Source organism: Vigna unguiculata, chromosome 11 (genome assembly GCF_037176805.1).
Source record: "Vigna unguiculata cultivar grain cowpea cultivar isolate G323 ecotype 2 chromosome 11, ASM3717680v1, whole genome shotgun sequence".
In the NCBI taxonomy this organism is placed as follows: Eukaryota; Viridiplantae; Streptophyta; class Magnoliopsida; order Fabales; family Fabaceae; genus Vigna; species Vigna unguiculata.
Genome location: NC_140802.1, coordinates 25,019,812 through 25,037,950, shown reverse-complemented (window position 1 = coordinate 25,037,950; position 18,139 = coordinate 25,019,812). Strand labels below are relative to the sequence as shown.

The window sequence follows — 18,139 nt, the reverse complement described above, 5'->3', positions numbered from 1 at the left end:
TAAATAACTTTCACGTCCTATTATAATGAAAAAAGTCATCATGAAATTTTTAACTACTTATATGCATTATTATTTAACTAATTAATATCACTAAAAAAATATTTAATTTTTATTCTGCCTAACTGAAGTCGTCCGAATATGATACGACTTCTTCATTACCAATATAATACTAAAGTCTCTCTAATATGGCACGACTTCTTCATTAAAAATTTAATTATTGAAGTCTTTCCATATTAGCACGACTTTGCTTAGACAGTTAATTAAAGTCATCTCGATTTGGCACGATTTTTTAATAACAAGGAAATCTTCCCATACTGACACGACTTTAAATTATTTTAATTAAAGTCGTCTTATATTTGCACGACTTCTTTATTATTAAATCGTACCATTTTGGCACGACTTATCCTTTGCTAACAGTTTAAAAAATTTTCACCTTTTCATAATTACAAAAGTAAATGGCACCATTATAGATAAAAAAGAGAAAATTAGTAGAACTCTAGTTCATTTCCCCTGCACTTTTTTCTTTTAACCTTTCTCACCGACTCACATAGCCAGCATCATTTGACCGACAACAAGATCATCATAATATGCTGCGAGATGAAAGTGATAACAGTGTGTATATCTACGCAAAGGGGTCAGTACAATGCTTGTACCTCAACCAGGACGTGTCCTTGCATGCTTCAATTTAAAAGAAGAAGAAAAGAAAAGAAAAAAGGGGAAAGAAAATAGCTAAAAAGACAAAATTTGAAAAAGAATAAAAGGGAAAAAAAAATTAAAGGAGAGGAATATTTTCATAAAGGCAAAGTTCACCTAGCTCAATGGTTGTTAAGTATTATGATACCTTGTCCACCACTTCATGCAACAAATAGATAACGCAGTACACCATTACTACAAAAGCAAAATTTGCTGTCCAATTCTGATTTCAGCAACGAACTGTCAATCACAATGCATTTTACACAATTGCCAGGGCTATAAAATATGAGAGAAAAAAAAATTTCAAGGACCCTTTGTCCTTTTTGAGCGTTGAGTTGAGACTTCATGCACAACATTATTGGGAAGGTGATCAAAGTCCTTGTCAATAATAGCGTATGTAGCCATTTGAATAAAACCGTTTGCCAATAATTTTGTACTTCAAAATACGTTATATTTTTCCCTCCTATTCTGTGCTTTTACTTACTTTTTTTTTTCTGTCTCATACCATGTTGCTTTCGCTTTCATATATTGTTTTCCCTTGCAATAGAGAAACGATAACGTTTACTTCATTCTTGGCCTGTGATCATGGAGGTTGATAGGGGCCTTCACCCTCCACTCACTGTGGAAGCCATCTTGTCGGTCAAATGTCACCAGAATAAGGATTGTGTTCATGAATGCCTATGCAGGTTAATCCATCCATATTCTACTAGAACAATCCAGATATATTGCACAATATTGGAACCAGGAATAGCCTTATGTATATATTTCTAATGCACACATCACTTCACTAACTCATACTTTCTTTCTTTAAGAAAATTATTTAAATCACCTTGCCTACCCTTTCACTGTCTTACTTTTGACTCCTGTTAATTATCTGCCCAAGTTTTTTTTTTGTTTTTGAAAGTAATGACATACACGTATTATCACACTCAAATGACTGACATGACAAGAAAACACTAATATATATATATTAGAATGACCGAAGTTTAAAGAAGGGGCTCTTCATTTTTCTGTTTTTCTTTTTCTAATCATTGACAAGAACACAGTATGTAAGGCTATGACAGCATTGAGAGGACTTAATTCAGTTTATGCATCCTCAGAAAATTAAATAAGAAAAAGAGAAGGAGAAAAGGCATTTGTATCTGGTCTATGAAATTGCATAAAGTAGGCTTCAAACCAAAATATGTTTGCAATGAATACAAAACAGTACAGGATGGCATCTTCCTTGAAACAAAAACAAAGTAAATATGACAAAAGAAAAGTATGTTACAGCCTAAATATCTATGAAACATTATGCAATCATTAATTCAAAACATAAAATAATTGACCTTTTTTTTAAAAGAATAACAAGAGAGAGAAGTTAATGTAGGCAAGTGAAAACATTGATCAGTTAACCGGTAATTGAAGTTCATGCAAGTTGCATCACATTGACTGGTGTTCAAACATGGTCAGTGAAAGTGAGAACAACCTCTGTTAAAGGTGAAATAAAATATAGAAAATAATTATTATCAGAAAGGATTGAGAAGACAGAATCTAATTGATCTACTTTATCTTCTGGCTGGACTCAGCTTTCTAGAACTTGGTGTCAACTGATGGCAACGATAAAACATAATCCCTTAAAGATTTTCATAAGCAGGGAGCTTAGATTATAATGATTCATGTCAGGTGTTGAGGCATATTACTCCATATCATATAGATAGTTATTTATGAAACATAAATGCAAGCAGTTGATTAGTGAGTAGTGGCCACGTAGACTATAATAGAAAACCTTATTAGGCATCCTTCCAAATTTGGGAAATTGAGAGCAAGGTGCATTTAATAAAACCATGATTGGATTTCTCTGTTTTCTAAATTCTTTGGCCCCTAATAAAGAAGAACCAACCAAATGGGTGACTTGGTTGAGGCCACAAATCACATGGCAGAGCCAATAAAATGAGTTTGTCGGCTACTTTTCAGGGCAAGGATTGGGAGGCTAGTGATAACACTGTGAGCAAGGCACAAACATTTTGATTATAGTCCAGCATGTAGCAGAGGATAAACATTAATCCAAAAGTTGGAAAGCATAGATGACAAGATAAATCAAAAGAAAGAGACAATGTGATTAGCAAAGTAAGTATTCAGTGAAAATGGGTAGGATAGGTGGTTTTGTGATTCGAAAGCAACGATGTTTATTGCAAAGCACAAACTTTACTTAGTAATAATTGTAATTTTTGGTTCCTCACGCCCAATTAAATGCAATATCATGTACTAAAGTGATTAAGAACGATGAAGGAAGTTCATGTCAAATCCTAGAGCTTTAACTGGCTTAGCTTGAAAACCTTTCAGCCCATCGTTTCTTGTCACCCCATAGGTTAGCCTGTGGGACCTTAAAACGCGAATGCCCTCTTGACCTCAAGTACGCTACAAAAGTATCTCTCTTTTAGATGATGATTGCAGTCATATGGACTGTGGAGTAGGGGCATGCTTTCCTCACTCTCTAAGTTCCATCTTTCTTGTTCCCTTTTTGCCTTTTGAGTTTGTTTTTGGGGGAAAGACTAGTGGGACAAACAAAGAGATAAATATTGGGATAATATAGAGAGAGAGTGCTTAAAACCATGTAAGGTGGGGAACATATTCATATAGACGTTGAAAATAAAATATGTTCATAGGATAGTAGGCTGCATAAGACCTAAGGGCTGTGCATTTCTTGCTTTAAATGGGATTTGAGATTACATTACCCATATTTTCCAGTATAAACAGTTATAAGAGAGAGGTACTTGTACTTGTGGACCATCAAACTTTGGAAGAGATGCTGGTTTCTCTAGATAGTGCTGTATGATATGTGCAGATATAACACCAACGTTTTCCAGAATTGAAATTTGGGTGGAAAAAGAGAGAAAGAAAGTAAGAAAGAGTGGTGTGTCTTGTCCCGCTACAATTGAATTTCACGCCCATGAAGAGTGGAAAGGGTGTTTACATAATTATAATGTCATGTTTAGACCTTGTTAGGCCCCCCTCCATCTCTCTTCCTTGAGGGGAAGATGTGGCTGAACAAAACAACACCTGAATTTGCCCCCACCAATCCCTCTTCGATTAAGTCACATTTGGTATTCCTTCCATGCCACCATTGGTTTCATTTTTTTTCTCTACCAATAAGAGGAGCAAATAGACCTTTCCAGTATAAGAGTGTGAAGGACATGCAAATACGTGTAAGCATTTCCAGTTTCATAACAGGCTTGTCAAAATCTGCCATAGAGGGCATATCACATGTTTGTTGCATAGCTAAAAAGTATAATTCACTGCGTTAGTGTGACAACGATAGTTTAAACTTTTCAAAGTGATCAAATTTTGGTCTTAGACCCTGAATATTCGAGATAGAATCACACAATTTGCAGGCTGATATTTGTTGCGACAAAAATACAATCTATGATGGCATCCTTTGACCATATATCAATCTTTTGGAAAGCTAATAGGTTTTTGAGAATCTCGGTAGTCATGAAGCCTATTTTCATTTCGGTGCTTTTTATTCCATAGTGGTGGAAGCAGGTTGACTCTTCAGCCAATTTAGATGCTAATGGCCAACACAAATCTCTGTGCGGCTTTACACATTGTAACTGAATTATCCAAAACAGTTCTCCACCAACAAAATTAAGGGCCGATAACGAAGCAGCATTTATATTTTCACCAATTGTGTAGTTATTTTCTACACAGATCCGAAATTATCTGTCACATCATTAATTATAGTTTACCAAGATTTCTCACTTCTGGTGAATACTTTAAACTGCTTTTTAAACAATTTACACCATGATTCACTGTAGTTGTAACATAAGTGCATCAAACATTAAATCCACAGTATAACAGTAAAAGGCACACATTTAAGAAAACTTTGACTTGTGGGAGGTTTCATTATTCACACAGTATCTAATAAACAAGAAACAGCTGCCTAGACCAAGAGAAAGCTAGAGTTTTCCACTCTCCTAGCAAATCATTTTCTAGAAGTAACCAAATGCATGCCCATTGACTTTTGAGAAAATTAAAGATTACCCTGGAATGGGATGATAATAGCTATCACTACTCAAATACCAAAATACTTCCATCTCACGAGCACGAAGCAATAACATTAGGTATAATGGGGTGGAAGGCAACATTTATGCATGCTTGTTCATGGGCCTTGATTTTCTTCACAACTTTGGATGACTGATAATCATAAAGGAAGATAGAACCATCTGAAGAGCCAGAAGCAAGTTTTTTCCCATCCAAGCTGAAATTGCACTTGATTGGGACATGTATCGCTTATATTTGTTGAGCCTGTAAGGTGGGGTGGAAGTAAAGATTGCAACATAATTTCCATTCGACTGGGTAACAAAAATTGAATCAAATGGGTGCAGCCTCACGCAAGGACATGCATAAGCTTCTGCATAAACCTTATTCAGGAGCATAATAAGCTAATTAAAGTCTAAATTCATCAAGTCATAACAAAGCTTACATGTACAAACGGTCAAAATGATATTTAGAGATGAATTGCATACTCCAAAATGCTTATAAGAACAAAAGAAAAGGTGGCAAGCATTATAGAAATTTCAGCATGTAGTGCATTTAGCCTGAGTTTTATCACAGATTTAATATATCATGGAAAGTCATCGGAAGACAATTAAAGAGTGGTCTTTTAAGCTATTTGTGAAGCGTTACCAGTGGAAATCATGCTTCTTTGCTGCATTACTACTATCACCTAATATTTAACAACCTTCAACAAATCTAATTATTTAACAAAAATGGCAGGATACCCTGCGAGACAAGTTTAAATGAGTAAAATGTAGATAATGTAATTTAATCTAATATGCAAGGACAACGTTAAATTTTTGTTTCCTGCAATATAAACATGAGCACTTCACTTGCAAATATAATAACAATTTAAACTTAATTATTTCAAAATAATGAAAGCAACACGATAAACAAAAAGATGCATCAGCTGTAGAGTAGTAGAAGACTCTTAACAAAAATTTTAGGTTTCCTATTTGATTTGAGAGTAGAAATACATGTTCTTTAGTAGTCTTCTAGCGTTCCATTTAAACTCAATTGTTTCTAGGAATTAATTTCTGAGTATGGGTATTCATACCATTGGGTATCGAGACAAGAATAGAAAAGCCTATATTCAGCTGTTTGCTAAATCATGGAGCAAATATTCTGATTAATTGTACAGCTGTAATTAAGGAAGAACAATCTCCGATTGTACATAGCAGTTTCTATTTCACTCTGTTTCTGTAAATTAGAACATTTACTATCTCTAATTATAATGTATGGATCCCATCTTTAGGATTAGGGTTAGGGCTCTGCCTTGACTTTTTGTATTCTGCCCATTTGTTTTTTATATAAACTGTTGGGAATAGTTCAAATGTAAGTCAAAAAGAGTCAAAGTCTCACATTAGATATAAAAGACAAAGTTAAACATTATATAAGAATAAAAGCTCATAACACCATTGTCTTAAGGTTTTGGTATAAAACTGGTGTCAAATGCCTTGTCGCAACTGGAATTGTGACGGGACGACGAACCAAAAAAGAAAACGGGTTTGAAAAAAGATTTGGAGTAGACACCATAGTTATTCTGGAAAACCATAAAAACAAGACAAGTCTGCAAAAAACCAGATTTTGGATCCGAGAGTCGGTTACGCATAGGAAAGGTGTTAACACCCTAAAGCGCATGCCCGAGGGCGATACCTTTACTTAAAAATGCAAAGTCGATGTGATTTTTAAAATGTTAATTTTCCCCAAAAATAATAAGACAAAAATGCTAAAAAGAAACAAAACTATTTTTTAATTTTTTGGACGCGACAAGGATTGACTTTGGTCCTACGTATTCTCATTCGAAGTGAGAAATCAAGGTTACGTAGTTCTTTAGGAGAAACGATTTGGAAAACAATTGAGAAAATGATTTGATTTTTTGGAGGTGAACCTGACAAAGACTCGCCTTGCTCCTACGTATCTCACAGGGGAGAATCAAGGATAACATAGTTCTTAAAAAGATTGTTTGTTTGAAAATGTTGATGTTTTTATATTTTGAAATTTTATATTTTTTTGGTATTTTTGAATTACTTGAAAATATGTGTCACACAACGCGAGTGGTCGGACAGACACTACAAGAGAAAAAAAAGACTATTTTTGGTATTTTTTGGAAATGAGTGTCACGCGGTGCGAGCGACCGGACAGACACAATAAAGATGAAAGAGAACCTTTTTTATTTTTTCTATTATTTGTAATTTTTATACTTTTTAAATATTTTTGTTTTTTAGAGAAGAAATTAAAAAGGTGAGATTTATTTAAATAAGGACAAAAGTGGAAAACAAGAGATAAGGGTGCATGAGTAATTAGTGGGAAGTGCATGAAGTAATTAGTGGGAGGTGCATGGAGTAAAATAAAAAGATCCCAAAATAGGAGATAAATACAAATGAATGGTGGAGTCAGTAGAATTGGAGGTGCAAGAAGTACTCACTGGAGGTGTGTGTAGTGAAACCTGGACTGCAAATAGTAACAATAAACAAGTCCAAAACAAACACATGGGGTATAGGCGCGAAAACAGGGGTGCATCAAGTAAGGAAAGCAAACCCAAATCAAACAAGCGCTAACTAATGTGGGGTGTGAGTAGGGGTGCGAGATTAAAACATCCGAGCGTGTAGATATAAAAAAGGTGGTGCGCAGAGAAAAAAGCGTTCAGACCCTAATTTTGAACTCTGGCCTCACTTCTCTTCACTTCACCAACGACACCCTTCCTCCCTTCTCTCGAGCCACCAAAATTCCAACAACCAGTGTCGCTGCCGCAAGTCGCCACTGGAAGCATCGCCGGCGAGAACCCAACTCCCTGAATCGTCCCCCTTCTCGTTTTTCTCCCGCGCGCAAGATAGGCCGTTGCACACCACGCCGACGAGAACCTAACTCCCTGAATCTCGGAGTCCCGCCGTTGCACACCACGCCGCTCCTGCCTCGCGTTTGCCAGCTCAGACCGTCGCGACCTAGATTGCCGCCACGACACCATTGTCCCTTGCAGAGAGCACTGTCGGAGATTCCTGTAGCCGTGGAGTTCCCTTTCCTCTTCTTGCGTCGAAGTGGCTCACTTAAACACGAGATCTTGTGGCCGTCGCGACCAAGGCCACCACCATTCGAGACTCCGACTCGTCGGCAACATCGCTCACTCAAGTATCAGAGGTAATGTGCTCACCTCTTGGAGGTAATGTGCTCACCTCTCAGAGCCCCTTAGCTTAATGGTGTTGTGCTTACTTCTCGGAACTCCTTAGCTTACTGGCGGCCTCTAGTCATTTTTCTTTTCCTTGACCTCTGTTCTCCTTTGTGTGATGAAATTCTATTCAAGTCCTCCCAGAGAGCATATCCATCTCCTCGTTCTCCTCTTCCAGTATCTTTTCAATATCTCCTTTTTTTTGTCCCTCCTTATGGTGTGTTATCAACTGCCTTTTGAAACGGTAAATTCCTCTCATGCTAGTAAGCTCCCGTGCGTGCTAGGAAGTTGTCCTTCTCAGTGGCTCTGCTTCTAGTCACCCTCTACCTCTGCTTCTATGACTGTTGCCACAGTAATATACATAGATATCCAACATTTCCGTTTTTGTGCTAAGAACCTCCGGGAACATGATAACGTATGAAAATGGCTATAACATTTTTGCATGAACCAGAAAGGGATGGCATAGTCGAGTCAAATCATTTTTTTTCATTTTATTCAAAGATTTCTCTGATTTGAGGACCTGATTGACGCACAAATTGTGTTTGATCTGCCCAAGTTATGGGAAGGCATGGAGAGGTTATAAAGTGACGGTGGACTTCAAAAGTTGCCCCTAGCGTGACCATGATGGTTAGGGTGAAATTGCCCTAACTTGGGATAAATGACAAGTGATATGAATGGTGAAATGAAGCAACTATCTAGTTCGGTTTTAGAGAAAAAGGTTGGACAATTATATGAAAAGGTTGGACAAGGTTTGTGCTAAGAGTGGAGGATCTAGTAAGAAACGATGATGGAGTCCTTGAAGAGGGTAAGAATGAAACAATGAAAGGGGATGCCTCTTATCTGACTAGTTAACCATGGTTATCTTAAAGAGCTTTTGGCACATGTGAATCAAAAACTGTCTGAATCCCTGAAAGCAAATCTCAAAACATAGTTTTCAATTTTTATTTTTCCCTTTTTTTGGATTTTGGACAAACCTTTCATCACGTCAATATGATTTCCATGAATTAAACTTTTTGAAAGGTACCGGCAATCAGTCTTGGATCTGTGTGGGCTTTATTATGCTTGTATCGTGGTCAAGGCTAAGGGTATGAAGATGGTATTTTGGAATAATGATCTTTGAATAATGTTGCATCATAAATTCATTTGCCTCTTATGTGTTCACCATTTCTCTTTTTTTTTTCTAAACATCGATTCTCCTTTTTTTTTCTTCTTGATGTAACCAAATCATCATCATCATTTTTTTTCTTTTTGTCTTTTTCAAACATTTCGATTCTGATGGATTTTTTTTATTGGTGAACCGTTTGTCAAACCAAAGTGCAAACCACAATGTGAGGTGACCCTTTTTCAAGGTAATTTGAAAGAAAATTATTTGCTCCTTTAAGTCTCAAAAGGGTAACTAAGGATCACATTTTATGTTTTATGATAAAGAAACATGGCCACACATCATTTCCAAAACATGATTATTTTCTCTTTCAAGAAATTTAACTTAGGAAAAAAATATTTGGTTCATGTTACAGTTTGTCCCTTGCTTTTATTCTTGTCTCTTTTTTTCCTAAACCACCCTTTCAAGTTTTCAATCTAGCAAACATTTTTTTTATTTTCATGCTAAGAGATTTGCTCGCAGTCTATCCAGGCTAGAGTGCATCTTTTATGTTAATCCTCCATGAAATTCAAAATGTAGGCTTTGAGGCGAAAATGTAATGAAAAAAGGATGAGTTTGAAAATCTCATGTTATGCAGATTAGATCAATGCTTCAAAAGATATGATATCAAACATTATCTATTCATTTAACCTACTGATTTGATCAAAGCATGTTTTGTCCAATTTTTTTTTAATAATTTTTTTTTGTCTTAATGGATTCAAGGACCACCCAACAAGTGTAGACAAGGATAAACTTAGAAAATCTACCAACCCTAAGGGTTTATGTTTATCAACTTGGATAATGTCAATGTTGATAGGGCAAATCCTTCATTTTAAGGAAGCCGAAGGATGGACTATTTCAAACCATGCGCACACGAACGTCTCACAAGAAAAAGTCAAGTCGTTGTTCTTGATTAAACATTTGACCCCAGGAAAGCGTGACACTCCATGATCCTCTCTTTTTTTTAAAAGAAGTGAGTTTGACGATGCGAGAAAAACAAGTGGCTCAAAATGTGACAACCTCTTTTATTTCCTTCCTCTCATTTTTGCAAAGACTGTTTATTCGTATGAGGTGAGATGCATGATATGGATTAAAAAAACTATGTACATGCCAATATGAATAAAGACAACAATTGCAATGCAAGTTTGTGCCCAAGAGGCACTTACTCACTTGTATGTCGATGCGATTAATGAGCACCATGCATGATATTCAACTAATTGAAAAACCTACATGAGATGTAATGCATGTGCCTCAAGAGGCATTTATTCCCATATATGATGATGAAATGTGATACAATTATTTGAAAACACCATGCATGATATGCAGAGTGACATAATGAAATGCAGGAATGCAGAGTGGCATAATGAAATGCAGGAATGCAGAGTGGCATAATGAAATGCATGTTTATGCCTTATGTTTATGCCTCAAGAGGCGCTGATTTTCATGAGATGTGATGTATGATATAAAAATGCTATGTGTGATTGTGCCTCAATAGGCACTTATTCACATGTACATTATGCACGTCAAAAGATGATGATTAAAGCAAGCGATCTCCCTTTGTGCTTAACAGAGGTTTGGCGCTTAAGATCTAAGGTGAAGTACATGCGCTCACAAGGATGGTTTCCTAGTACCTAATGGTCGAGGTCATTAGAGTTATGGCCCACTCCATGGCATTTCTCACAGCAGTTGGTGGTCAACAAGAAGTGAGAGTACCAAAGGAGCAAACAAACTCTACTTGGGGTTCTCACAATGACAACTTGGGAAGTTCATCCATTGTGGCACTGCTACACAATCCCCTCTAATTCTAAGTTACACAGACCCGAGTACAAGGCCCCACTCATGATATGCATAATGTGTGTGTGTGAAGAGAGAATGATGCATAACCAAACCCACCTGCAAAACAATCAGAAAATTTCCCAGGCAGATATACAACAAAATAAGGAAAACAATTGACACCCAAATATTCCAAGAGATAAATATATACAAATGCGAATAGAGACAACAATATACAAACAAAAGAATGGGGAAAGAAAACATCATGGAAAATCACATCAAGTTTGCATATCTAACTAAATGGCTTGACTCTCTAGCGCTCCTAATGGAGTTGCCATCTATCGCAACCGGAATCGCGACGGGAAGACAAACTAAAAAAGAAAATGGGTTTGAAAAGAGATTTGGAGTCGCCACCATAGTTATTCTGGAAAACTACAAAACACCATAAAAATAAGACAAGTCTGTGAAAAACCTGATTTTGGATCCGAGAGTCGATTACGCGTAGGGAAGGTGTTAACACCCTAAAGCGCTCACCCGAGGGCGGTACCTTTAATTAAAAATGCAAAGTCGATGTCATTTTTAAAATGTTAATTTTCCCCAAAAATAATAAGACAAAAATGCTAAAAAGAAACAAAAACATTTTTTTAATTTTTTAGGCTCGACAAGGATTGACCTTGGTCCTACGTATTCTCATTCGAAATAAGAAATCAGGGTTACGTAGTTCTTTAGGAGAAACGATTTGGAAAATAATTGAGAAAATGATTTGATTTTTTGGAGGTGAACCTCACAAAGACTGGCCTTGCTCCTACATATCTCACAAGGGAGAATAAAGGATAACGTAGTTCTTAAAAAGATTGTTTGTTTGAAAATGTTGATGTTTCTATATTTTGAAATTTTATATTTTTTTGGTATTTTTGAATTACTTGAAAATATGTGTCACACGACGCGAGCGGTCGGACAAACTCTACAAGAGAAAAGAGACTATTTTTGGTATTTTTTGGAAATGAGTGTCACGCAGTGCGAGCGATCGGACAAACACAATAAAGATGAAAGAGAACCTTTTTTATTTTTTCTATTATTTGTAATTTTTATAATTTTTAAATATTTTTGTTTTTTAGAGAAGAAATTAAAAAGGTGAGATTTATTTAAATAAGGACAAAAGTGGAAAACAAGAGATAAGGGTGCATGAGTAATTAGTGGGAAGTGCATGAAGTAATTAGTGGGAGGTGCATGGAGTAAAATAAAAAGATCCCAAAATAGGAGATAAATACAAATGAATGGTGGAGTCAGTAGAATTGGAGGTGCAAGAAGTACTCACTGGAGGTGTGTGTAGTGAAACCTGGACTGCAAATAGTAACAATAAACAAGTCCAAAACAAACACATGGGGTATAGGCGCGAAAACAGGGGTGCATCAAGTAAGGAAAGCAAACCCAAATCAAACAAGCACTAACTAATGTGGGGTGTGAGCAGGGGTGCGAGATTAAAACATCCGAGGCTGCAGATATAAAAGAGGTGGTGGGTGGAGAAAAAAGCGTTCAGACTCAACTTATTTAAAATTAGAAAAAAAAGAGAACCCTAATTTGAACTCTAGCCTCACTTCTCTTCACTTCACCAACGACACCCTTCCTCCCTTCTTTCGAGCCACCAAAATTCCAACAACCAGTGTCGTTGCCGCAAGTCCCAGGCCGACGAGACGCGCTGTCGCCTACACCAGTCACCACCGAAAGCATCGCCGGCGAGAACCCAACTCCCTGAATCGCCCCCCTTCTCGTTTTTCTCCCGCGTGCGAGATAGGCCGAATCCCGAAGTCCCATCGTTGCACACCACGCCGCTCCAACCTCGCGTTTGCCAACTCAGACCGCCGCGACCTGGACTGCCGCCACGGCGCCATTGCCGCTTGCAGAGAGCACTGTCGGAGATTCCTGTAGCCGTGGAGTTCCCCTTCCTCTTCTTGCGTCGAAGTGGCTCACTTAAACACGACATCTTGTGGCCGTCGCGACCAAGACCACCACCATTCGAGACTCCGACTCGCCGACAACATCGCTCACTCAAGTATCAGAGGTAATGTGCTCACCTCTCGGAGGTAATGTGCTCACCTCTCGGAGCCCCTTAGCTTACTGGTGTTGTGCGTACTTCTCGGAACTCCTTAGCTTACTGGCGGCCTCTAGTCATTTTTCTTTTCCTTGACCTCTATTCTCCTTTGTGTGATGAAATTCTATTCAAGTCCTCCCAGGGAGCATATCCATCTCCTTGTTCTCCTCTTCCAGTATCTTTTCAATATCTCCTTTTTTTGTCCTTCCTTATGGTGTGTTATCAACTGCCTTTTGAAATGGTAAAATCCTCTCGTGCCAGTAAGCTCCCATGCTAGGAAGTTATCCTTCTCAGTGGCTCTGCTTCCAGTCACCCTCTAGCTTTGCTGCTACGACTATTGCTACAGTAATATACACTGATATCCAACATTTTTGTTTTTGTGCTAAGAACCTCCGAGAACATGATAACGTATGAAAATGGCTATAACATTTTTGCATGAACCAGAAAGGGATGGCATAGTCGAGTCAAATCATTTTTTTTTCATTTTATACATTTTATATATTTTTTAGGAGACTAAAAACAAAATGGTGTGAAAATAAAATAAAATGGAAATTGAAATTAAAATAAGATAAAGTAAAGTAAAAATAAAAAACATAAAAATAAAATAAAATAAAATAAAACAAAACAAAATAAATAAAATACATAAATAAAAAGCAAGACAAAATTAAAATTAAAATTATAAATAAATAAATAAAGAATAGGAGTATAGATGTACATCCAAATTAATGTTGACTTTTTTGTAATGTTTTTTTTTTCTTTTAACTTAATTAATTTTTCTTATTAACCGGACAAAATTTGGTGTTGACACCTTGTATATGTGTAAGACCAATGTCATAACCATATAGAATCACAATATCTCAATAACTATAACCATAACCCATATATGAAAAATATATATAAATCCAACAGTGGTATCAAAGTCGATGGTTCAAAATGACTAACCGCATAACCATAAACATAACAAAAAGGGGTCACTGAAGTGGCTGACCGCATGGCCATAACCAAAAAGGGGTCACCGAAGTGACTGACCTCATAACCATAACCAAAAAGGGGTCACTCATACACTTGAAGGGAAATATATCATATGAAAAGAAAAAAAAAAGGACAAGGGACTCACTCTTGAGGGGAGATTGTAGGGAATAGTCCAAGTGTGAGTCAAAAAGAGTCAAAGTCCCACATTGGATAGAAAAGACAAAGTTAAACACTATATAAGAATAAAGGCCCATAACACCATTGCCTTAAGGTTTAGGTGTAAAACTGATACCAAATGTATAAGACCAATGTCATATAACCACGCAATCTCTCAATGACTATAACCATAACCCATATGTGAAAAATATATATAAACCCAACATAAACAATGGTAAAACTATAACATTGACAAGATTTCATTGTTTTATTTTCTCTAAAATCTCTTCAAGTTGGTATCAAGATCTTCTATGGTTCATCTTCATTGCTTGTGACAATGGTTGTCGTCGTCTTCCGCCACCGTCTGTTGTGCAGTTTGTTGTCATTGTTGTATCCACTCCGACGAAGTCAAGATTAGGTGCACCTCGAGGAGCGCAACCTATCCTCGAAAGTCGCGGCCTTTGAAACCTTTGTATGCACTACCATGCACCACCACTCTCCAACGACCTTCAAGCGCGTGTTCACCATATGTTGCCTCCCCGGCGTCGGAATTGTGCCCCACCACCTTGCGCTCATCTCGCCGAAGCCTCCTAGGCGTATTTGTGCTATTGTTTTCCTGTTTTAGTGGTTATAGCTTGAACCTAGGGTTTCTTCTCAAAAGTTAGGTTTTTTTTAATGGCTTCTACGGGTGGAATGTCTTCCTCTCTATTAGCTACTCCTATTATTACCTCTACAAAACTGAACTGGAAAAATTACTCATCTTTGTCAACTTCGGTGGAGTTATGGTTTCTTGGTCAAGGCTATCATGATCATCTTGAAAAGAATGTCTCTACTATTTTAGAGGAAGAGAAACCTAAGTGGCAGAAATTAGATTTTTAGTTGTGTGTTGTTTCATGGCAATCAAAAGAGAAACCTAAGTGGCAGACATTTTGAGACCTTACCAGACATGCTTCTCTTTATGGAAAAGGGTAGCCTCACTGAAACAAATCAATCATGATATGGTCTCTCATATAGGAAAGGCTAGGGATGTAGTAGCAGAATTAAAGAGATTTTTTGTGGCTGATTCATTAGAAGATATAAAACAAAATTAAATAAGTTTTGCATGGTCTTAATTTTGAGGAGTTTGTACTCGACTTTTGATCATGTATGTGATCAAGTTTTAGCTGGTGATCAAATCCCTTCATGGACAACTTAGTTACTAGAATTTTTCGTGTACCTACACTGGTCAAAGATGAAAGTTCAACTTATGTTTTTGAAAGATCAGCAATGGTAGCACCACGAGGAAGAGGAGGAGGTCGGAGCAACCGTGGAGGAGGTGGTGGTCGAAGTGGTAGTCCTCAATGCTCATATTGTAATAGAATGGGCCATACCCAAGATAGGTGTTATTCCTTATATGGTTTTCCTGGTGAAGTTGCTCATGTGTCCAAGTCGATCATTCAGAATCTGGAATTTCTGATGAAGAGTACCAAGAATTTTTGAGGTACAAATCTGAGAAATCCAACAATTTTGGCCAATCCCCTTCAATGTCAATTGCATGCATCTCTCAATCTATGGAAGGTCTTAGTCCATGGATTCTTGATTCAGGTGCCTCAGGTCATCCATCTCTCATTTTATTACTGTTCAAGTGGATCCAAATTGACATATCAAGGAATTGGCAAAGTTTTTTTATTTCCTTCACCAAATTTAAATTTTGTTTTGTACATTCCACATTGTCTTTACAATTTAATCTCTTTGAGAATCCAATTGACCTATTCCTTAAATTGTTCTATAACTTTTATTGTTAATTCCTTTACTATATAGGAACATGGTACGGGTCGTTTGATTGGAGAAGGTCATGAGTCACAGGGACTTTATTTCCTAAAACCAAGCTCCTTAGTATCCTATTTTGCAACGTCATCCCCAAAACTTTTGCATGATTGTTTGGGTCACCCAAGTTTGTCCAAGTTGAAGATGATGGTTCCAAGTCTCAAACACATTCAAGCCTTAAATTGTGAATAGTGTCAGTTAGGAAAGCATGTTAGATCTTTCTTCCCTAAAAAGTCTGAGACACGATGTAATTTTGTTTTTTCTACTGTTCATTATGATTTTTGGGGACCAAGTTGTGTCACTTCTTTTGGTTTTAACTATTTAGTAATGTTCATTGATGAATTCTCTCTATGTACTTGAGTTTATCTAATGAAAGAAAGATCTGAATTTTATCCATTTATGTCCTTCTTTAATGAAATTAAGAACCAATTTGGGAAGATAATTAAAATCCTCAGAAGTGATAATGCTAAGGAATATTTTTCTGCTGCATTTTCCACATTTTTATTTTTTATCTTCCCAAGGAATTTTACATCAATCAACAAGTGTAAGACCCAGGGAATTTAATTAATTAAATAAGTAATTAATTAATAAATGCGGGTAGTGAGAGCCTTTATAACATTAAATTCTGATTTATATGACATGGAAAAGTACTAGTTGAAGTGGTTGAGAGTACTTTGATTGTGTGAGAGGACTTGGGTTTGAGTCCTATGTATGCCAATTATGTGTTATTGGATTTTTATTATTTTAATAATATGCGTGATCATGTTGAGTGATAACATAATTATAGAATTTTGTGAATTATCACGAAACATGATTTGCTTGAGTGGTTGTGCATTGATTTGATAATGTGCATGGTATGGGTTCGAACCTTGGTGAATCCAAATTTAACTATTTTTTGCTAGAAATTGGTCGTGACTTGAATATGAAAGTGTATAGAAAACCCTAGCAGAAGGGGGCAGTTGGGGCTGAAAAACAACTAATAATGGCCTTGAATAGCAATTAACTTCACCATAAAAACCAATTTTGTTTTTTTTTTCATTAACCTAGCATTAAGGCCCTTTAAAAGACAAATTTGAGAGAGAAGGGTTTTTTGAGAGGTTGTTTTCAGAGAGCTTTGTGAGGGCACAAATCCAAGGTAAAATAGAGAGTTGTGAGTGAATTAAAGGGGGTAATTGAGGTGGTGATAAGGCAAGCCATTGGTGATCAAAGGAACCTTCCAATTTCAAAGTTAAGTAAGGAAATTCCAGGTTAAGGGAGCTGAACCTAATTTTCGTGCAGTTGTGTTATGCGCATAGTTTTGATTATTATATGCCATGAAATTCGTGTTCTATATGATGTGAATTAGGGGTTTGGGTGTTTTGATATTGTTTTATTGAAACTCTTAACCAATTGTATGAATATGACAATTTTCTGCGTTGTACATGTTGTGTATGGTTCAACTTGGATTTTTGGGATCATATTGGGTCTAAATTATGTTCATAAGCTTGTGCACTACTTTAAATTGCTTGGTATTGGATTGGGATGTGGTTTGGACTGTGGTACTGGTGTTTGCGTGTATAAATAGTGCAGAAGTCTACATTTCTCGCTCAAGCGAGCCAGGCTCGCCTACGCAAGATTAGCAGAGAATTGAGCCTGTTTCTGCTTGAGCGTCTCGCGTGAGCGAAGGATTGTGGTCTTGGGTGATAGGCCATCTCGCTTAGGCGAGTGTTCCTCACCTAAGCGAGAACTTAGGAGGGTTAGATGGGTTCGCTTGAGCATCTCGCTCAGACGTGCAGCTCTGTGGTGGGCGAAGAACGTCTCGTTCAGGCGAGAGCCTCTCGCCTAAGCGAGAATTCGAGGGATTAACTGGTATTTGTGTAACTCACCGCCTAGGCGATAATTTTTGTGTTATGTGCGAAAGGTGGTATCGCCCAGGCGAGTAAGACTCACCCAAGCGAGAGTTCGAGGTTTGTTTGTGCGAGGTACTCGCTCAGGCAAGGTAACCTAGCTTAAGCGAGGTAGGTTTAGGTGTTGAGGCGAAGGCTTCAAGCTTAAGCGAAGGGTTGAGTAATTGTTTGTTTCAAGGCAATCGATTGTGCTGGATTGGATTAGTTTGGAGTTTGAATTGTGATATATGGTTTATAAGACTTCTAAGATATCTTAAAGGTGTACTTGTTGGTGTTCCTTGAGTTGTGGCTCAGAACGTATCCCTTGAGTTGTGGCTCGGGATAGGGGTTAAGCACGTGGCATTTTCTGAGTTATGGCTCAGAATGACGTCCCTTGAGTTGTGGCTCGGGATAGCAGATGAACACGAGGAACTCTT

At 37.2% G+C, this 18,139-nt stretch overlaps 1 long non-coding RNA gene across 1 annotated transcript; it reads left to right on the top strand.

The window, feature by feature from the left end:
* Positions 1–7,171: 7,171 nt before the first annotated feature.
* On the top strand, positions 7,172–16,235 carry LOC146881640 (uncharacterized). Its single transcript, XR_014986312.1, has 2 exons — positions 7,172–7,869; positions 15,832–16,235. It is a non-coding gene; the product is annotated as an uncharacterized LOC146881640 (long non-coding RNA).
* Positions 16,236–18,139: the final 1,904 nt, after the last annotated feature.